Source organism: Trachemys scripta, chromosome 8, assembly GCF_013100865.1.
Source record: "Trachemys scripta elegans isolate TJP31775 chromosome 8, CAS_Tse_1.0, whole genome shotgun sequence".
NCBI classification, from domain to species: domain Eukaryota; kingdom Metazoa; phylum Chordata; order Testudines; family Emydidae; genus Trachemys; species Trachemys scripta.
The window spans coordinates 8,582,333-8,600,439 of NC_048305.1; the positions used below are offsets into that span (position 1 = coordinate 8,582,333).

Sequence of the window (18,107 nt, forward strand, 5' to 3'; positions counted from 1 at the left end):
ACGTTCCTGAAACACTTCATGAATATAACATTATGATTTTGTCATACAGGAGACTAAGCCTTAAATAGATATGGTTTTACAGGCAAGTGACTCCAATAAAACCAGGCAGCGAGCAATATATAGGGTAAACAGAATGGTCTCTAAATAGAATTCAGAGTGGTAGCCGTGTTAGTCTGTATCAGCAAAAACAACGGAGAGTCCTTGTGGCATCTTAGAGACTAACAAATTTATTTGGGCATTAGAGACTAACAAATTTTATTTATAAGCTTATGCCCAAATAAATTTGTTAGTCTCCAAGGTGCCACAAGGACTCCTTCTTTTTTTTTTTTCTCTCTCTCTAAATAGAATGTTTTCCTACTTTTCCCACCAGGTTTCAGTAGGTCTTTGACCAGTTCTGACTTATCAGTTAGACGAATATTTTAATCAACGTATGTGTTGCTTAATCCATGAGGAAAAAGCACTTGAAAGAAAATTTAATGTTTGTTTGGAAAGCTCTAAATGGCTTGAATAGTTTTAAACTGAAAACATGCATGTTTATATTAACACGTATCTCTTATTCACCCCTTCCCAGCTTTCAAAGTGAATACAGAATTAAAGAGGAAATGCAGTCCTTTATAAATGTGATGGGCAAATATCCAAATGAATTCCCTCTCAGTCTGAAATCTCCTCAGTACAAAACATAGCCCTGACTTTCTGCTCTTCTCTAAATTGTGTTTGGGGTTTACTAGTATTTTTGCGAGCTGATATAAATGCACCTGGGTAGCTTCTAACAAATTAAGAGCTAGAACTGTCCTCTCTTTAAAATCACGCTATCCTTTGTTTGTTTTTCCATTGTGCACCCTTTGTAGTTAGCAGTTCAGAGCAGGTTTAGGCCCGTGGAAACGCCTTTGAAACGATGGACTTTAAAAAAGGATACTTGCTGCAGTGTAAACTTTATAGTGTTCAAAGTGAGTGTGACAGTCCCCTGGTGTTATCTGGACCGGTAATCTGCTAGGTCGGGGTGGGCAAATCTTTTGGGCCGAGGGCCACATCTGGGTGGGGAAATTGTATGCAGGGTCGGGGCAGGGGGTTGGGCTGTAGAAGGGGGTGTGGTGTGCAGAGGGGATTGGGACAGAGGAGGGGTGCGGACTGTGTGAGGGGGCCCAGGGCAGGGAGTTGGGGGGCTGGGTGCAGGAGGGGTTCGGGCTCTGGCCCGACGCCGCTTACCTAAAGGCCCCGGGGGGGGGGGGGGGCAGAGGAGGGCTCCATGTGCTCTGCCCTTGCCGCGCCTCCAGGTACCTCCCTGAAAGCTCCCATTGACCACGGTTCCCCATTCCTGGCCAATGGGAGCTGCCGGCAGTGGTGCCTGGAGGCAAGGGCAACACACGGAGCTCTCTACCCCCCCAACCCGGGGGTCGCAGGGACGTGGTGCTGGCTGCTTCTGAGAGCAGTGTGGGGCCCACAGTGCCACGGGGGGTAATCCTGTGGGCCGGATCCAAAGCCCTGAGGGGCTGGATCTGCCCACGGGGCCGTAGTTTGCTCCCCGTGCTAGGTCATTCCAGTCCTCGACTCTGGGAGCCAGCCTTACCCTGCTCTGCTGTGAGAACCCTCACTCCTGGACTGTTCACACACAGCCTCTGGCATGTAAGCTGCTCCTTGGATTGTGCAACCAAATGACACTAGCCAATAGCTCCAATCCCAGACACAACCCTAGGAACCTCTGTTTTACAGTGTCCAGTTATGCCCGCTGGACGCTGCAAGCTTATATGAGTTTGTCAATTTAACAAAGAATTGATATGTAGCAGGCTTGTTATCCCAAGGGGAGTCTCTGACATGCTTCAGACCAAACGCACTGCTTCAGATAGAATAAACAAACAAATTTATTCGCTTATAATAACTACAAAAGATAGATTTTAAGTCAAAGCACAACAAGTCAAATTTGGTCAATTGAAATAAAAGCAAAACGCATTCTAAGCTGATCTTAACACTTTCAGTGCCCTTACAAACTTAGATGCTTCTCACTACAGGCTGGCTTGGTGCTCTTCAGCCAGGCTCTCCCCTTTGATCAGTGCTTCAGTCGCTTGGTGTAGTGTCTGTAGATGGAGGTGTTAGAGAAAGGAAGAGCAAACGTCTTTCCCTTTTATCATGTTCTTTCTTCCCTCTTGGCTTTGCCCCCCCCCCACTTCAGGGTCAGGTGAGCATTACCTCATCGTAGTCCCTGACTGACTGAGGGAATGGGGGGTGACTCACTTGAGAGTCCAACTGCCTAGGCCAGTGTCCTTTGTTCCTGTGAGGCTGGGCTGGGTTTGTCCCATACATGCCCTGATGAGGTGTGAACTGCCCCTCTGTTCCCGGAGAGTTTTGCCTGGGCTTGTTTTAAGCCATGAGGACACATTTTCAGCCTCATAACTATATACATGAAATTACAACCTATAACATCACTATAACAATAATGCTCAGTGCATCAGGAGTCTTCTGAAGATACCCAACATGACAAACTTTGCATTGGATACCACACAATCCTATTATAAGGATGAACATGGGGGTGCAGGGTGTTCCCCCGAGATACAGAGTGTCACGTGAGATATTGCAAAGTTGATGTAATAAGCAACTTTCATAAATTTAAAATCCCATTAATTCTGAAGGAAAACCTCCTCTGAAAGTATTTTAAGGAAAAGGAAAATAGTGGTGCGTCTCTGAACATGGCAGAGAGAGAGAGAGAGAGAGAGATGGACCCAATAGAGCTATTTACTCGCCCTTCCCACATGTAGGTGGGTAGGGACAAAGTGTAGGCTTATCTTCACTCTGGAACACATCGATCAGCACATTGAGTTGGCTTAAGGGGGAAGTAAGCTGCACCCTGCAGGAGGCAGATACTGCCCTATTTCCCCCACGGAGCAAGGGGGAGCCGGGGAAGGAATCATGACAGCATCTCAGTTCCCTCTCTAGGCTTCTCCTGGAGTGATGCAGCTATGCACTGCCCCTTATGACTTGCCAGGTGTAAGTCTCTGCCTAACCCTATATGATGATCTCTGTAGAGCTATTACAGGCCGCAGCATGAGAATATTTCTATTCCTAGAGTGATGACTGTGAGAGGAACTCTCTCTGGAAATTCCCTTCCTCTCTTGTCCCTAGTCGCTGTTTTCAGTTCATTACTGGAACAACTGGTGCCTGATTCCCATTGACAGATTTAAGGCTCTTTAAAAGTTGGTTGAAGACATTGTTCTTTTGGTATTCCAGATAGGATAATGTCATCTAATTACTTAAAAACAAGAAGTAGCAGTTTGTCCATGCTATATTTAGGACTCATCTTAATTGTATTGGCTTTGCCAAGTCAGTTTTTACAGTAAGTTCTAAAATTCAGCCCAAATCCTCAACCTTTGCCTTCTAAAGACTTCAGTGCAGGACGCTGACATGAGCACCGTGACATGGGCATACTTGGAGTTGTCATGTGTGACAATTTGAGGTTCTCGTCTGTACCAGTTCTGAAGTGTGGATGATTTTATGAAATTATCATTAAATTATTTAGCTGTGACACTGAGTACGTTTCCCAGACCTGAAGGAGAGCTCTGTGTAGCTCGAAAGCTTGTCTCTTTCACCAACAGACGTTGATCCAATATATATATATATATATATATATATAAAATAAAAAATATTGCTAGGCCAGAGACAATGGTGAGTGGTCAGCATTCAGATGTGATCTATTGAAAGTAAAACATCTTGAGATGATGGGTTTTGCTCTAGCCGTGAGAAGCACACTTCCTCTTCTTGTCTGAAGGGATTGTGGGGGAGGGTGGGTGCGTGTTGGTGTAATGGAAAGTTACCAGGAGTAGAACAAACCAAGCAGATGCCCCTAGCAGGCACATATAAATGGATTCGGGGGAGGGGGGCTGAGGAAGAGAGAGAGAATTTTTATACCAGATTAAGATGAGGGAGGCTGCTGCAGGGGTAGGGTAGGCTAGGGGCGGAGGACCCTGCCTGTCTGCTTGCTGGAACATAGATGATCTCCCAAGGGAAGTGTGAGCTAGTGAGGGACATCGCGTTTTGGATGCTTGATTACTTTGTATGATCTGTACTCTCCGGTGTTTTACATGATTAAGAAGCATAAAGATGTTGAACTGAGCAAAGTGTACATATGTGCGTATGCTTCACAACTACTGCATGTACCTGAGAGGTTAAACTGTAAGCCAGAAGCTTCACACCTTCGGGGTGGAGTTTTTAGAGTCTGAAAGGACAGTAGTGCCCCCTGAGGGGCTAGGCAGTGGGACTGCAGGTCCCAGCACTCGGGGTGGGTTGCCAGATAGAAGGTCTGTGCCCTGAGTGTGCACCAAGGAATCTGAAGACTGGGAGAGTGGCTGGACTTTGTTCAGGCTCCAAGAGTCTGACACACCCAAGGGATCCACAGGCTTGAATTCCCCTCACAGCACTCCCAGTGGTGGCAAGGAAGGGGTGCTCGCTAAGATCTGAGCTGCATGGAAGTGACTCTCAATTTCTACTCCACTTGAAGGGTGCTAGCATTACCTTTTGTTCAGGCTCAAGCACGTGGGGAAGCCCGAGCTATCCCATCTTGGCGTGGATGAACTGCTCTCTTTCTAGCTTGGCTTTTTTGTGCGCATGAAATATTACTATGGGTTGGACACTGGAGTGCTTGCTCAAAAGGCAGTGCTTTAGAGAGGGACCATGTCTACCTATGTGTTTGTACAGCATATTTGCACAATAGGCCCCCATCCTGACTGGAGGCTCTTGACACAACCCCGATATAGATAATAAATAATGACCATTTCTAACGTTGCTAGTGAGCCATTAGGTTAAAGAGTCTGAGCCTCGGCATACTAGACTGAATATACTTAGCCTAGTGTGTAAAAGAGGAACAAGCCTTCATGTTTTGATGAAGATAAGCATCATCCACCGAATCTGTGGACAACTCACTATTTCTGTCACACGCTTCATCCGGTTATCTTTTCTTTATTGAGCACTGCATTGCACTTGTTTCTCTGCAAAGCAGAGAAGATGGTGTAGTCTTTGACCGTACCTTTCTGATTCCGCTTGGGTTTACCAAGCAGATGGTGACTCTCAAAGTGAGGGAGGTAACTTCTAAACTTTCCTTGCTAAGTGAATCTTGATAGGTTTTCCAGAAGCAGCAAATGATAGCCCAGATGTAAGCATAAACCTCAAGAACCTCTAGCAGAGTAGGTTGGTGATGGGTGTCATCAAGGTTATCTATAGCTACAAATGGAATGATTTTAAACCTTCTAATGGAAGGCTCTTGACCTATGTGGAGAACTAATTGTGGGTCTCGTGCTGGGGTAGAAGGATGCAGGAAAATGTTTAAAAGCAACCAATCTTAACTTACTCTAGTGTTTTAGAGACTCTTACTCTAAAGTTGTCCCTTGCATCTGTTACAGGTTAGTTTGCCTCTGTGTTTCCAATATATGTCTAACTTTTCAAGGGTTTATAATTAGACTGCAAAATTTCAGAGATCAAAGTCTGGCAAATATGGTTTCAGCCTGAGAGGAAGATTTCCAGGGAAGAAACAAATGTAGTGAGTTAGAAAGAAAGAGAGATTTTGGTATAGCTCAAAAATTTGCATCGGTTCAAACAATGCAGTTTAACTAGTGCCTAAGGGACCATCCTCAGATGGTGTATGTTGACATAGCTCTATTGAAACCAATAGCGCTATGACCGTTAACACCCGCTGAGGAGCTTCACTGGCTTGTTTTTTTGTCTTTTCTCCTAAATCCTCATGGTTGAATGTTTCTTTATATTTGAGAAATAGACTTTGTGCATGAGAACTGACTACTCTTTCTAAGGATTTTTACTAGGAAAAAGGATTGTTTACGTAACTGTTTATAGTATCTAATTAGGGATTTTCAGGTCCAATCAGCAACAGATGTGTTTCAAAGTCATCTTTGTAATCGTGTATATACAGTATGTGTTTCCATGCTAGGTTGTCTCTTCTTCTTGGTACCTTTTTAGGTAAACAAAATGCATTTTAAATTTCTTGTTACCCGATTACACTGCTGCCGTTTTGTGTTGTGTTCATAGAGCAAATATGATGTCAGGCCTCTGCCCCAAAACACCTTACAATTTGTCTATGTGGTAATTACATCTCAGACACTTGCAGTCTATTGCAGGCACTCTTGCACCATGTTTTAACACAGGTTTTCATATTCATCAAAGAACTAACACAATATGAAACCAACTTCTCTTCCACTAGGCTGAGTACAGAAAGAATACACTAGATGTTATCCTGTGTACTGGTCACTTTCCCAACTAGTAGCCGTTCAGCAAATTCACTTGTGAAGACTTTATTTCTGGATCAATTTTGCTTCAGACAGGTGATCCTATATTAATATGTGGTTTTATATAGCTTTTGTTTGGCAGCTCAGGTGGCAGTCTGTGATTATGAATACACAGGTCAAATAGTCCTTTAGATTTAAAAAAAAAAAAAAAAAAAAAAGTTCCTTGTCAAATGTTTGACTTGAGCTTATTTAATGTAGTGCTCTTGAAAAATTATGCCAGCTTGACAGCTCTGGAAAATGAGGTCCTCTCTTTATCCAAAGCAAAAATCTAGCATGAGCAGCAGCAATGCCAGTTTCCCTAAACTTCCCTGCAAAACTTGCCTCGATCTGGATAGTCAACCTGGGGGAGTAATTGTCTTTGGCTTCTCTGCTGATTCTCACTAGTTGTCAGGTGGCTTAGTTTCAGGCCTACACTACCAAGTTTTCTCGGCATAGCTATGTCAGTCAGGGTTGTGGAAAAACCCACATCCCCTAGCCAACAAACCTATACCAGCAAACCCCCAGGGTAGAGAAGCTCTGCCGATAGATAGCTTCTGTTAGCTAACGTTGTTTGGGGAGGTGGTGGTGTTACACTGAGAGGAGAAACTCCTTCTGTCAGCATAAAGTGCATCTTCACTAGGGAGTTCTGCTTTTACCGCTACACCAGATACGCATTTGTAGAACAGACAAGAGCTTACGTTCTAGGGATTGGGCTGAAGCAACCAACTCAAGTAACTTTTGGGGATGTGGACTATCTCTATTATAGCTGTGTACAGTGCCTACCACCAAGGAGCCTGATCTTTGTCTGGGGCCTCTAGGTGCAACTGCAATATGAATAATGACAGTCCTCTCTCAGAGGTCATTGAACAGCCATCCAAGTGTAGTGACTCTTGGTTGCTCCCCACATAGGCTTGTTTCAAACGATAGAGTTAGGCATGAAAGGCTCCAGGTTTCATTATAATTCCTCGGCACCAGCTGGTCCCTCCTTCTATTAGTTTTCAGTGTCAAAACAGTGACAGCGAGTTTCCTTGACAAACTATACAATTTCAAATATTGTTCCATAATGTGCGCTCTTTAAAATAACATTTGCTATTAGGGTAAATAAATCTTTATTACAGAAAGGAGTTGCTTGCCACTGATCTCTGCTCTCTTACTTATAATGGAATATATTGTCCAATAAAAATCACTCTGAATTTCTGACTGAAGAAGGTGCATCTCATTCTGCATTTTCTCCTCCTTTGAGGAAAATATCCAGATGGACTATAAAATAAGGCTGAAATAGCAAAAGGAATGACCCAGGTTTAGGATGAAGACTGGTATTGATGAAAGGATACAACTGGATCACATATACTGAGAGCGTCCGTACCTGAGGGAAAAGTGCCAGATGCCTTATCTCTGCTGTTTAATATGTTAACATGGGAGCACTTTATGGGACCAGACATCTCCTCCACAAAGTAAAAAAGATCAAGGTGTTATCCCAATGTCACACAGATTTTTAAATCTCATATAGGGGAAAAACATCTTTTTAAGACAAGCTTTTCTGAAATTTCTGAAAATATTTGCTTGACTGGCATCAGCTGCTCACATAAATGAATAAAGATGAATTTCATAAACAATAACACCCATAAACAAAAAGACTTTGCTGTATTGGATTAAAAAACAACGCAATGGGCCACATTAATCACTGGCGTAAACCCATGAAATCAATTGAACTAAAATGTTGTAAAATTCAGTCTTGAGATTTGTATAATACATCAGTGTTCCCTTTTAGGAACTGTTTTGCACGTGATATTATTATTACAACTTACATTGGGGTAGCATCTTGGAGTCTCAGTCATAGACCAGGCCCTGTTGGGCTAAGCACTGTGCGAGTGTAGAACAAAGAGACGGTCCCTGCCCCAAGAAGCTTGCAGTCTAAATAATTATTGTTAGGGTTGGGATGGGGATGGGGGTAATGAAGACAGGCTAAAGACTTGAACCGGAAATGTATCTTGCCTTAAATTCAGTATCTGATCATGAAAATACAGTATAGATAGTAGTTTGACATGAGAAGTTTGATTTATGAGTCCCTAGTCAAGGAAATAACTAACTCCTCCATTGGGGAGACACAAAATGTCTCATTTCTGGTTTTCCCCAGTTGGTAAATGACCTTTTAGAGCATAATTTTATTTCAGCGCTCAACTGCACACTTACGATGAAAAACTGGCCTCAACCATTGCTCTTCGGGCTAGGTAAAGCAGCAGTGACCAGAACAAGTCCATCTGGCTCTCGTTTGGAACCTATATGCTGTTCTTCCCTCGTCCTCTCAAATGAATGTGAGCTGTATTTTAATTTCTACTGTTTTAGGGATTATGATCTTTTGGTTTCCTTGCTTTTTTACTTGCTTTGACTCCAGATATACATTACAACTTTATGACGCAGAAATCAAAGTTACAAAGCTCACATTTAGGTTGTCTGGAACAGCGGTGTCTCAGAGGGGATTTGAATGAAAAATGCATCTGTAAAGCTCAGATGTTTTATAGTGGATGCTTCATTTCTGTTTTCATTTGAAACCATAAAGAGGGTTATGGGTATTTTTGCATAACATATACTTATAAATCTAGTAAATGTCTGCCAGTTTACATGATTTAATGGAGACCTGAGTACTCTTCTGCCTTTAAAAAAAAATAATAAAGTTGAATGACTGAAACGAATTAAATAGCTACACATCCCCTTTTTTTAAAGCTGAAATAAATGAATGTTTATGTAAATTATAGCAGAGTGCTCGCTTTCCATTCCAGTTTGTTAATGTATCAGCTGCTTTTGTTTAAAAGCTTAGTTGGGTAATCAAAAGGCTGAACCCCTAACATCAGCCCCTTTTCTATTGCGTGTGCCTGATCACACAACCCCAGTACTTTGTAGTGGCATCCAGTTCTTTCTTGACTACTGCAGGCTTCACAGCCCATGAGCGTTGTTTCCAGACTTTGACAGCAGGCAAGTAGGGATCAGACATCAGGAACTTCTGCTCCTTTACAATCACTGCTAGCACAGCAGACTTTCCATTTGGCTTTGTCATTTTAAATTCATTTATTGACATAAAGCAATGTCTAGGGTGTCTGATGTTTTGACCAGAGGCAACATATGGGCCCCGTAAAATCATTGTCCATGGGCATCCCTCCTTTTTGGCAGGGAGGAATCTCTTCTTTCATCAATCAGTACATTTTCTGCACTGACTTCTAAAGGTGGTGACAGCGCCGGGTTCCAAACATTTCTCCTTCACACCAACCCAATATGACTTGGCTCTGTTCTGGCAGTACCTAGGTCATAGGTAGCAAGGTGACTCTATCACCATGCCTATTCAGTTATTGGTCTCTGTGCTAACCATGGTGCCCATAAAGGAACTGGCTGAGATTACAAATTGCTTTTTATAGGTGTCACCAGACAGCCATCCATGACTGTTAAGTCAATACTGACCAGGCATTAATCTGAATCACTGACTTATACCCGAGAGACTGTACCTCAATACCACTCCCCTTAATATCCCTGTCTCACCCACAGCAACTACTCTTACACCCCCACCCCCTTTCAAATGGACTGTTGGTGATGCTGTGTCAAATGGAAAATGCTTGATCACTGACTAATTAAAGGAATGTGCGTCCAGGGGATCACTATTGCAACCTGTGTGAGGGTAATTCTTTTTTTAGTGTCTCAGCTGTACTGACACGGTTATGAAGCAAATACAGTCAACAGTGTGATCTAGTGGCAAGAGCACCATATTGGCACTCGGGAAACCTGAATTCTATTCCCACCTCTGCCACTGGCCTGTGGGATGACATTGGGCATATCATCTCCCTGCTCTGTGCCTCAGTTTCCCCACATGTAAAACGGGGATAATGATACTGATCTCCTCTGTAAAGTGCTTTGAAATATGCTGATGAAAAGCACTGTGCAAGAGCAAGGTACTATTTTGACGCTTGATTCTAATGTCCTTTTTGAAGGCACTGACATAAGACAGTTTCACACGCGTTCCTCTGGTTTATTTTAATTTGCGGGCTGACAACCATTCAGATATCTTTGCCCATGTGAATGACATGATTCATCAGTTAAAGGCAGTTTCTAGTTCACCCAACTCCCTGACATCTGTAATAAACTCAGTGGTTGTTGGGGGTTAATATCAAATACGTGAGGGGAGTGGTAGGACAACATGCATTTCTGTGTAGCTTCAGTTTCTTGATCCTTCTTCCTGAAGCCACAGGGAAACTGGAGAAGGCATAGTCTTTGTTTGAAAGGGAGAGAGAATTTGATTATTCACTTAGAACCAAAGACATTGTGGCTTGAACTGTTACTCCTTGGGCATGTGCCTGATCAATGGACAAAATGCTGGCTGCAATGCATGCATCTATCTCCGTGTTTATGCCCTTTACACCACTGTGGTATCCAAGTGCTGTCCAAATTTCAAAGTGAGCACACAAAGCTGTGTCCATCTCCAGTACAGTGGGGATTGTTTTACTGTGGGAAAACTAGGGCTCTAAAGCCCTGTCCCAGACACAAGTTCCACAGCAGTGGGTCAGCTGTAGAGAAAATTCTGTTTCCTGTATTCATGAGACATGGGCTAGCATCCCTGGTAGAGCCTAGACTGTTATGGGAGATTAGGGTTGCCATCTCTGAGACGCCTCGAAGCTGGCCGCTGGCTGCCCCTCCCCACCACCAACAAAAAGGGGCCCAGGACTGACTATAGCTAATTATTATAAAAAATGTTTTAGAGAACAATGTACACAAATAAAAACCGTTATTTTTCTTACCTTATTCTAACACAGTGCTGCAGTCCAGGCTCTGGGGAAGTGAATTATAGTACACTCTGTCCCAAGTGGCGAGGAGAGGGGAGAGCCTAGGCACACTAAAACTTAATCAGCAAGGCAATACAAAGACTGGCCAGGCTGGTTAAAGGCTTGTTGAAAACCAACCAGATGGCAAACCTATGGGAGGTCATTGCAGTCTTGCTATCCTCAAGTCACTAAAGCAATCATGAGATTTAGGGTTCTCTTCATTGTCTTCTGGTTGCTGAGTCTTTCTGGTTTTCAGGTCACGTTTTTTTCTCTTCTCCACAACTGTGTTTTCAGAATGAAAACTGAGATTCTCTTATAATCACTTGACTCCATGAGTTGGGGCTACAAGAAACTTAAAGATGCCAAATAACTGAGACTCCTTATTTAAAAATCAGGAGAGGTGGCAACACCATGCAGTCTCTTTTGGGTAGGTATGGAGGTTTGGGGATTGGCACCTGGAATATATGTTAGGTTTCATAAATCTGTGTGTACTGCTCATGAGATGTTTTCATTGCAAGTTGATGATGGATTGGGGTCCTTAGAGAGATTCTGTACCATGGCTGCTCTAATTCCAGGTGATTTAAAAAAAATTGGATGCATGTATTTTAATTATTAAACCAGATTAGTGAGCCTGCTTCATCTTCCTTCCTGTAGATTCTGAAGTATTATGCCTGGAGGTCTCCTGAGGTGTCTGTTTTCTTGAGTGTCCTTGAACCTTAAGAGGCCTGTATCCTTGAAAACAGAATCTTGGCTGCACTTAAGAGTAATACTCAATATCAATTTACTTAGATTGTGTAAAGAAATTCTACTGGTCTTGGGTCTGGGAGGATACTATTGAATGTATAAGTACAAAGAAAAAGGGGTCTGTCTCTTGGATACTGTTACAGAGGGTTCTGTGGCACCTTTAAGACTAACAGAAGTATTGGAGCATAAGCTTTCGTGGGTGAATGCCCACTTCATCAGATGCAAGGCATTCTCCCACGAAAGCTTATGCTCCAATACTTCTGTTAGTCTTAAAGGTGCCACAGGGCCCTCTGTTGCTTTTTACAGATTCAGACTAACACGGCTACCCCTCTGATACTTGAATACTGTTGTGCGCATACAGCTGCAGTGCTCAGAAAGGCAACAATATGGTTTCCCTTTTGCAAATATTTCTTTCTATGCTAATGCCACGTTCACAGTTGATAATTCTTTTACCACTCCTTTCTTCCTTTCTTGCATGGATCTTCTGCTAACGGTTTTAATTCAAAGCCTTGTGCAGGTGAAATCTTGCAAAGTGTATCTGTTTTCTTGCCATATGCTTTTTATATATATAAATAAAAATAATTAATAATAAAAATAATTTAATAAAAGCCCATTGGAATCAATATCTATGCCTGTTTTGTTCTTGCTTATCGTTTAGTCTGAACCCCTGGATGCACTGACAAAGTGGATATTGTTCCACAGGATCAGCTGGCAACATGTGCCAGTCTTCCTTAATGTCATGCTGATATGGAACACGGCTTGAAACAAAAGTAGAACAGAGTCATATGGCTCGTGTCTGGGAATTATGCTATTTCTGTCATTCAAACGCACCTCTTACTGTAGCAGGAAAGTTACCCCGTTAGTGTAATGCAGGGGTCTCCAACTCAATTTACCTGAGGGCCAGTCCTCAAATCCTCCCAGGGGGCCAATCATGTCACTGAAGATGGTGTTCAGAAAAAAAAAAAAACACTTATATTGTATTTTTTTATTTCACATTTCTTAGAAATAATAAAACTGTCATACAACTTTATACAATTCTTCGCCTGCCAGAGAGTTTTTAGTGTTTGCCAGACACCTGGCAACGCTTCAGTTATCTCAGTTTCTTGATGTTTGGCCTCAGTGACTGAGCAGTTGAAATCTTCAGGATTGCAGCCAAGTGTGCTTCGGAGAGTTGTGTTCAGTATTTTGACTTGTTTATATTCATTGTGGAAAAAAGTGATGCTATCTCCATGGCTGACTCTGCCCAGAAACTAATGATGCTGCCTCCATGGCTGAGTCTGCCCGGTGACTAATGATGGGATCTCTGTCCCTCTCCCCCAGCCAATGGGAGCTGCGGGGGGTGGCGCCTGCAGCAGATATTGCCGGCCTCCTGTCTGGCCTGCATCTCTCCTCCATGGGCTGCAGAGAGGAAGTTCTCAGGCCCCAAATGGCCCATGGGATGGGACTTTGAGACCCCTGGTATAATGGTTTAAAGTTGGATGTACTTGCAGTTTCACTTGTTGCTTGCTACTTTACTTAATGTTAAGTTTTTTTAATGCAACATACATTCCCTTCTCTCTGTACTACTAATCATATATTAGTTTAGAGTTCTCAACGCATCATTCGTGGCTCTAAGTGTGCCACATATATTATAACAAAGGGCTATGTGAAAATTACTATGTGAAAATGGCATCTTTGTTTTTAGGATTTGATAGCAGCCTTCAACTACCTGAAGGGAAGTTCCAAAGAGGATGGAGCTAGGCTGTTCTCAGTGGCAGATGACAGAACAATGAGCAATGGTCTCAAGTTCCAGTGAGGGAGGTCTAGGTTGGCTATTAGGAAAAACTATTTCACTAGGAGGGTGGTGAAGCACTGGAATGGGTTACCTAGGGAAGTGGTGGAATCTCCTTCCTTAGAGGTTTTTAAAACCTGGCTTGACACAGCCCTGGCTGGGATGATTTAGTTGGGGTTGGTCCCTAATCTTCTATGATTCTATGATACACCTCCAGTTTTTTTTAGTGCCCAAACACTCTTTAAAGAGGCCTAGTTTTTCAGAGTAGGTATTCAGAACTTTCTGGAAATCCGGACCCTGTAAGACATGCTACGTTGGGCACCTAGGAACAGAGGCCTGATCTACACTACAGAGTTAGGTCGATGTAAGTGCCTAACTCTGTGTCTACACTGAAATGTAGCTCCCACTACATAACCTAATAACTACATAACCTAATAACTCTATGTCTGTGAGAGGCACAGTGCTTAAGTTGATGTAGTTAGGTAGATGCAGTGTCAGTGCAGACACTGTGTTGCTTACATTGACTGTTGCTGTCTTTCAGAAGCTGCCCTCAGTGCCGCCACACCAACAGGATGTGCGTTGCCGACACAAAGAGCATAGTGTGGACGTGCAAAAGTGATTCAATTACTGTGGTGGCTGTACGTCTACGTAATTCAGGCCGACTTAATTGTGGAGTGTAGACTTGCCCAGAGATCTGCAACATCACTAGTCCCTTCTGAAAGTCTTAGCAAAGCCCCAGCTTCAGAGTTTCTGTAGTTCTCTCCAAAGTGAAACACTTCAGCCTGCTGAATAACACACACCCTGCAAGGAATGAAAACTCGGGATTCCCCAAGGTCCAGTGCCCACTTCACGCATCATGCATTATATTGGTTTCTAATGCATAGCCTGGCTAAGGGAGGAGATGACATTTAACAACTGTCTGTGTTGTAAAATCCATTATCTACATTTGGACAGCCTCAAATGTCAGGAGAAAAATAACAAGGAAGGGTGAACTTGTACAGTGCCTCTTGCTTGGTGCCACTGCTCAAGTATCCCAACTAATTGCTTGAGATCTGTATTTTCTTTCGCATTGAGAAATCTGTTGCTGCTCCATTAAATGCTCAGAGCTACTGTGTGTTCGTGTGATAAGTCACGGCATTTGAATTCTGTTCCTAGAATTGCTGCTTAAGTGTGTTTAGGCTGAAGAGCATTTACAACTGTTTGATGTGGTTTAACTATGGATATCATGTGTTGAAACTATCGACAATCATTTCAGAGTGGTAGCTGTGTTAGTCTGTATCAGCAAAAAGAATGAGGAGTCCTTGTGGCACATTAGAGACTAAAAAATTTATTTGGGCATAAGCTTTCGTGGGCTAGAACCCACTTCATCAGATGCATGAAAAATACAGGAGCAGGTATAAATACATGAAAGGATGGGGGTTGCTTTACCTAGGGTTACCATATTTCAATACTGCAAAAAGAGGACACTCCACGGGGCCCTGACCCCGCCCCAACTCCACCCCTTCCCCGCCCCAACTCTGCCCCTTCTCCAAAGTCCCCACCCCAACTCCTGCCCCCTCCCCTGAGCACCCCGCATTCCCCCTCTTCCCTCCCGCCCCCCGGCTACTGCTGTGCTGGGGAAGTTGCTTCGGCCCCCGCTGGGGTGGAGAGCGGTGGGAGCCAGGAAAGTTGGAGCCCAGGGAGGAGGCGGTGCCTTACCATGCCTCCCTATTTTCCCGGACATGTCCGACTTTTTGGAAATTCCTCCCGGACGGGGATTTGAGGACCAAAAAGCCGGACATGTCCGAGAAAATCCGGACGTATGGTAATCCTACCCCGGAGCTGCCTCCTGCCCACCCGCCGGAACCCCCAGGCCTCACCTCAGAGCCGCTTCCTCCCGCCCGCCCGCCCAACCCCCCAGGCCTCACTCCAGAGCCGCCTTCTGCCCGCCCGCCCAACCCCCCAGGCCTCACCCCAGAGCCACCCGCTCTCCACAGGGCCCATCCTCAGCCTTCTCCTGCCTCAGTGCCTCCTCTCCTGAGAGTCTGCCCTCTGCAGCCCCCGCCACTCTCCACAGCCCCTGCCTCAGAGCCCCCCACCCCCTCCCAGAGCCCCCCACCTTCCATAGCGCCCCCCACCTTCCATAGCACCCCCACCTCAGTCCTCCCCTTCATCTCCCTCCATAACCCCTACTCTTTATTTCCCCACTTCCTCCCATAACCCAACCTCTCCACAGCCCCTGCCTCAGAGCCCCCCACCCCTTCCCATAGCCCCCTCCCCTCAGAATCTCCCCCACCCTTCATCTCCCTCAGGGGAGCCTTCACCCTGCTCCCAGCCGGACCCGGGGAGGCTGCGGCAGCTCAGGCTGCGGGAGGCGCTGCAGCGCAAGCCCTTCCCGGGTGGGGGAGCTCGGGCTCCCGGGAGCCGCCGCCGCGCAACGAGTAACTTTCCCCTGCGCCAGGACCCGCCCCCTGGCAGTGGCTCCGCCGGGGGGAGACAGCCCCAGCTGCACAGACCGCTGGCGGGGGGCTCCTTGCATGGCCAGGACGGAGGGGGGGAGACTGAGGCTCTGCCAGAGCCGCGGGGGATGCTCGGAGGAGGGAGAAGCGGCCGCGGGTCCCCCGCACCAGCAGCTGGCTGCAGAGACGCCACCGCTCCTAGTCGTGGGGCGCAGGGTTGCAGCAGCATGGGGGGGTTGCAGTCTGCAGGCTGAGCGAGCTGACACCCCAAGAGGAGAGGGGGCAGTGGGTAGGGTTTTCATACGTCCGTATTTTCCGGACGTTTTTATATATTTAAAAAATCCTCCCGGACGGCAATTAACAACTAAAAAGCCGGACATGTCCGGGGAAATACGGACGTATGGTAACCCTACTTTACCAAGTGTGAGGTCAGTCTAACGAGATAAATCAATTAACACCAGGATACCAAAGGAGGAGAAATAACTTTTGAAGTGGTAAGCGAGTGGCCCATTACAGACAGTTGACAAGAAGGTGTGAGTAACGGTAGGGAGAAATTAGTATTGGGGAAATTTAAGTTTACGTTTTGTAATGACTCAAACACTCCGTCTTTATTCAGGCCTAATCTGATGGTATCTAGTTTGCAAATTAATTCCAGTTCTGCAGCTTCACGTTGGAGTCTGTTTTTGAAGTTTTTGTTGTTGAAAAATTACCACTTTTAAGTCTGTTATTGAGTGACCAGAGAGATTGAAGTTTTCTCCTACTGGTTTTTGAATGTTATGATTCCTACCCCAGGGCTCAGACCCAGGGTCCAAGTACTCCACAGGGGCGGGTGGAGGATCTGAGCTTGAGTCAAGCCGGGACCCAGGGTTCAATCCCTATTGCTTTGCAGTGTAGACGCAGCCCCACTGGACTCGTGCTTTGGGAGTCCACCAAAAGTATCCCACAGTCCCATGGGCTGATTTTCTTTGTCCTCTGGACGGTCAAGTTTGGTGGATGGTCGAGTTTTCCCACACTGCACCACCAAAAGGCTGGAGCAGACACATTTTGGGAGAGTGCTAGAAAGTCTGCGATATGGGTGGTTGGACTCATGCTGCATAATGCAGTGTAAATGCTGTAGCCCCAGGTTGGGACCCGGGGTTAAAAATGAGTGTAGACAAACTCAGGGTCTGCTAACTTGAGTTCTATTAACGTGGTTAGCAGAATAGGTTCTACTAACCATGCAGTGCAAACATAGCCTCTGAGACCAGGAAGGGGACCGAAGAGCAGCGAGCCCTTTCACTGTGACATCTTTTATTTTGAAAACCCACACAAATGTGTTTATGCATATGTGACTGTCATGTACATTATAATTGACTTCTGACAGTCCTAGTGACTTGCATATCTCCACCCGAGTATTTGGTCCATCATGTCTATTGTTTTAAAACAGACCAGATACAGCTCTGATTGATAGTAGGGCACATCTAGAGTAACTCCTCTGGAGTTACTGTGGATTTACACTGGTGTAACTGGCAGACAAATTTGATGCAATATCTTTACAGTTGTTGCTATTTGAAAAACAGGAAAATGCTTTTGGGGAAAAAAAAAAAGCTGACATTTCCAAATTGTTTCTATATATCAGGGTCTGAAATGGACACGCTTTCCATTTTTATTGAAACTTTTTCACTGACAGTTTTTGTTTTCCAAACACTCAGCTTTCAGTAAGAATTTTAAATCTATTTCATAATTATCGGTAAATATCATGGAACATTTTAGCAAGAAATGTGAAAAATCTTGATGACAAACCTTCCTTAAAGGTTTTTAAGGCCCAGCTTGACAAAGCCCTGGCTGGGATGATTTAGTTGGGGATTGGTCCTGCTTTGAGCAGGGGGTTGGACTAGATGACCTCCTGAGGTCCCTTCCAACCCTGATATTCTATGATTCTTTGACAATTTTTCACAAAAAGTTTCATTTTTAAAAAAAAAAGCCTCTTTTCACCAAATCTCATTTAGAAATTTTGTGGATCGCTTTACGAGTAATCTCAGATTTGTTTCTTATAGAAACAGACTTTGGTGAAAAATTGAATATTCCCAGCTAGTGTGGAAATATCGCT

The 18,107-nt window shown here is 44.5% G+C and overlaps 1 protein-coding gene across 5 annotated transcripts in view; it reads left to right on the top strand.

The window, feature by feature from the left end:
* The window catches only part of COL23A1 (collagen type XXIII alpha 1 chain), a 323,890-nt gene that overhangs the window by 54,253 nt on the left and 251,530 nt on the right, over window positions 1–18,107 (top strand). The gene's annotated exons all lie outside the window — the stretch shown is intronic.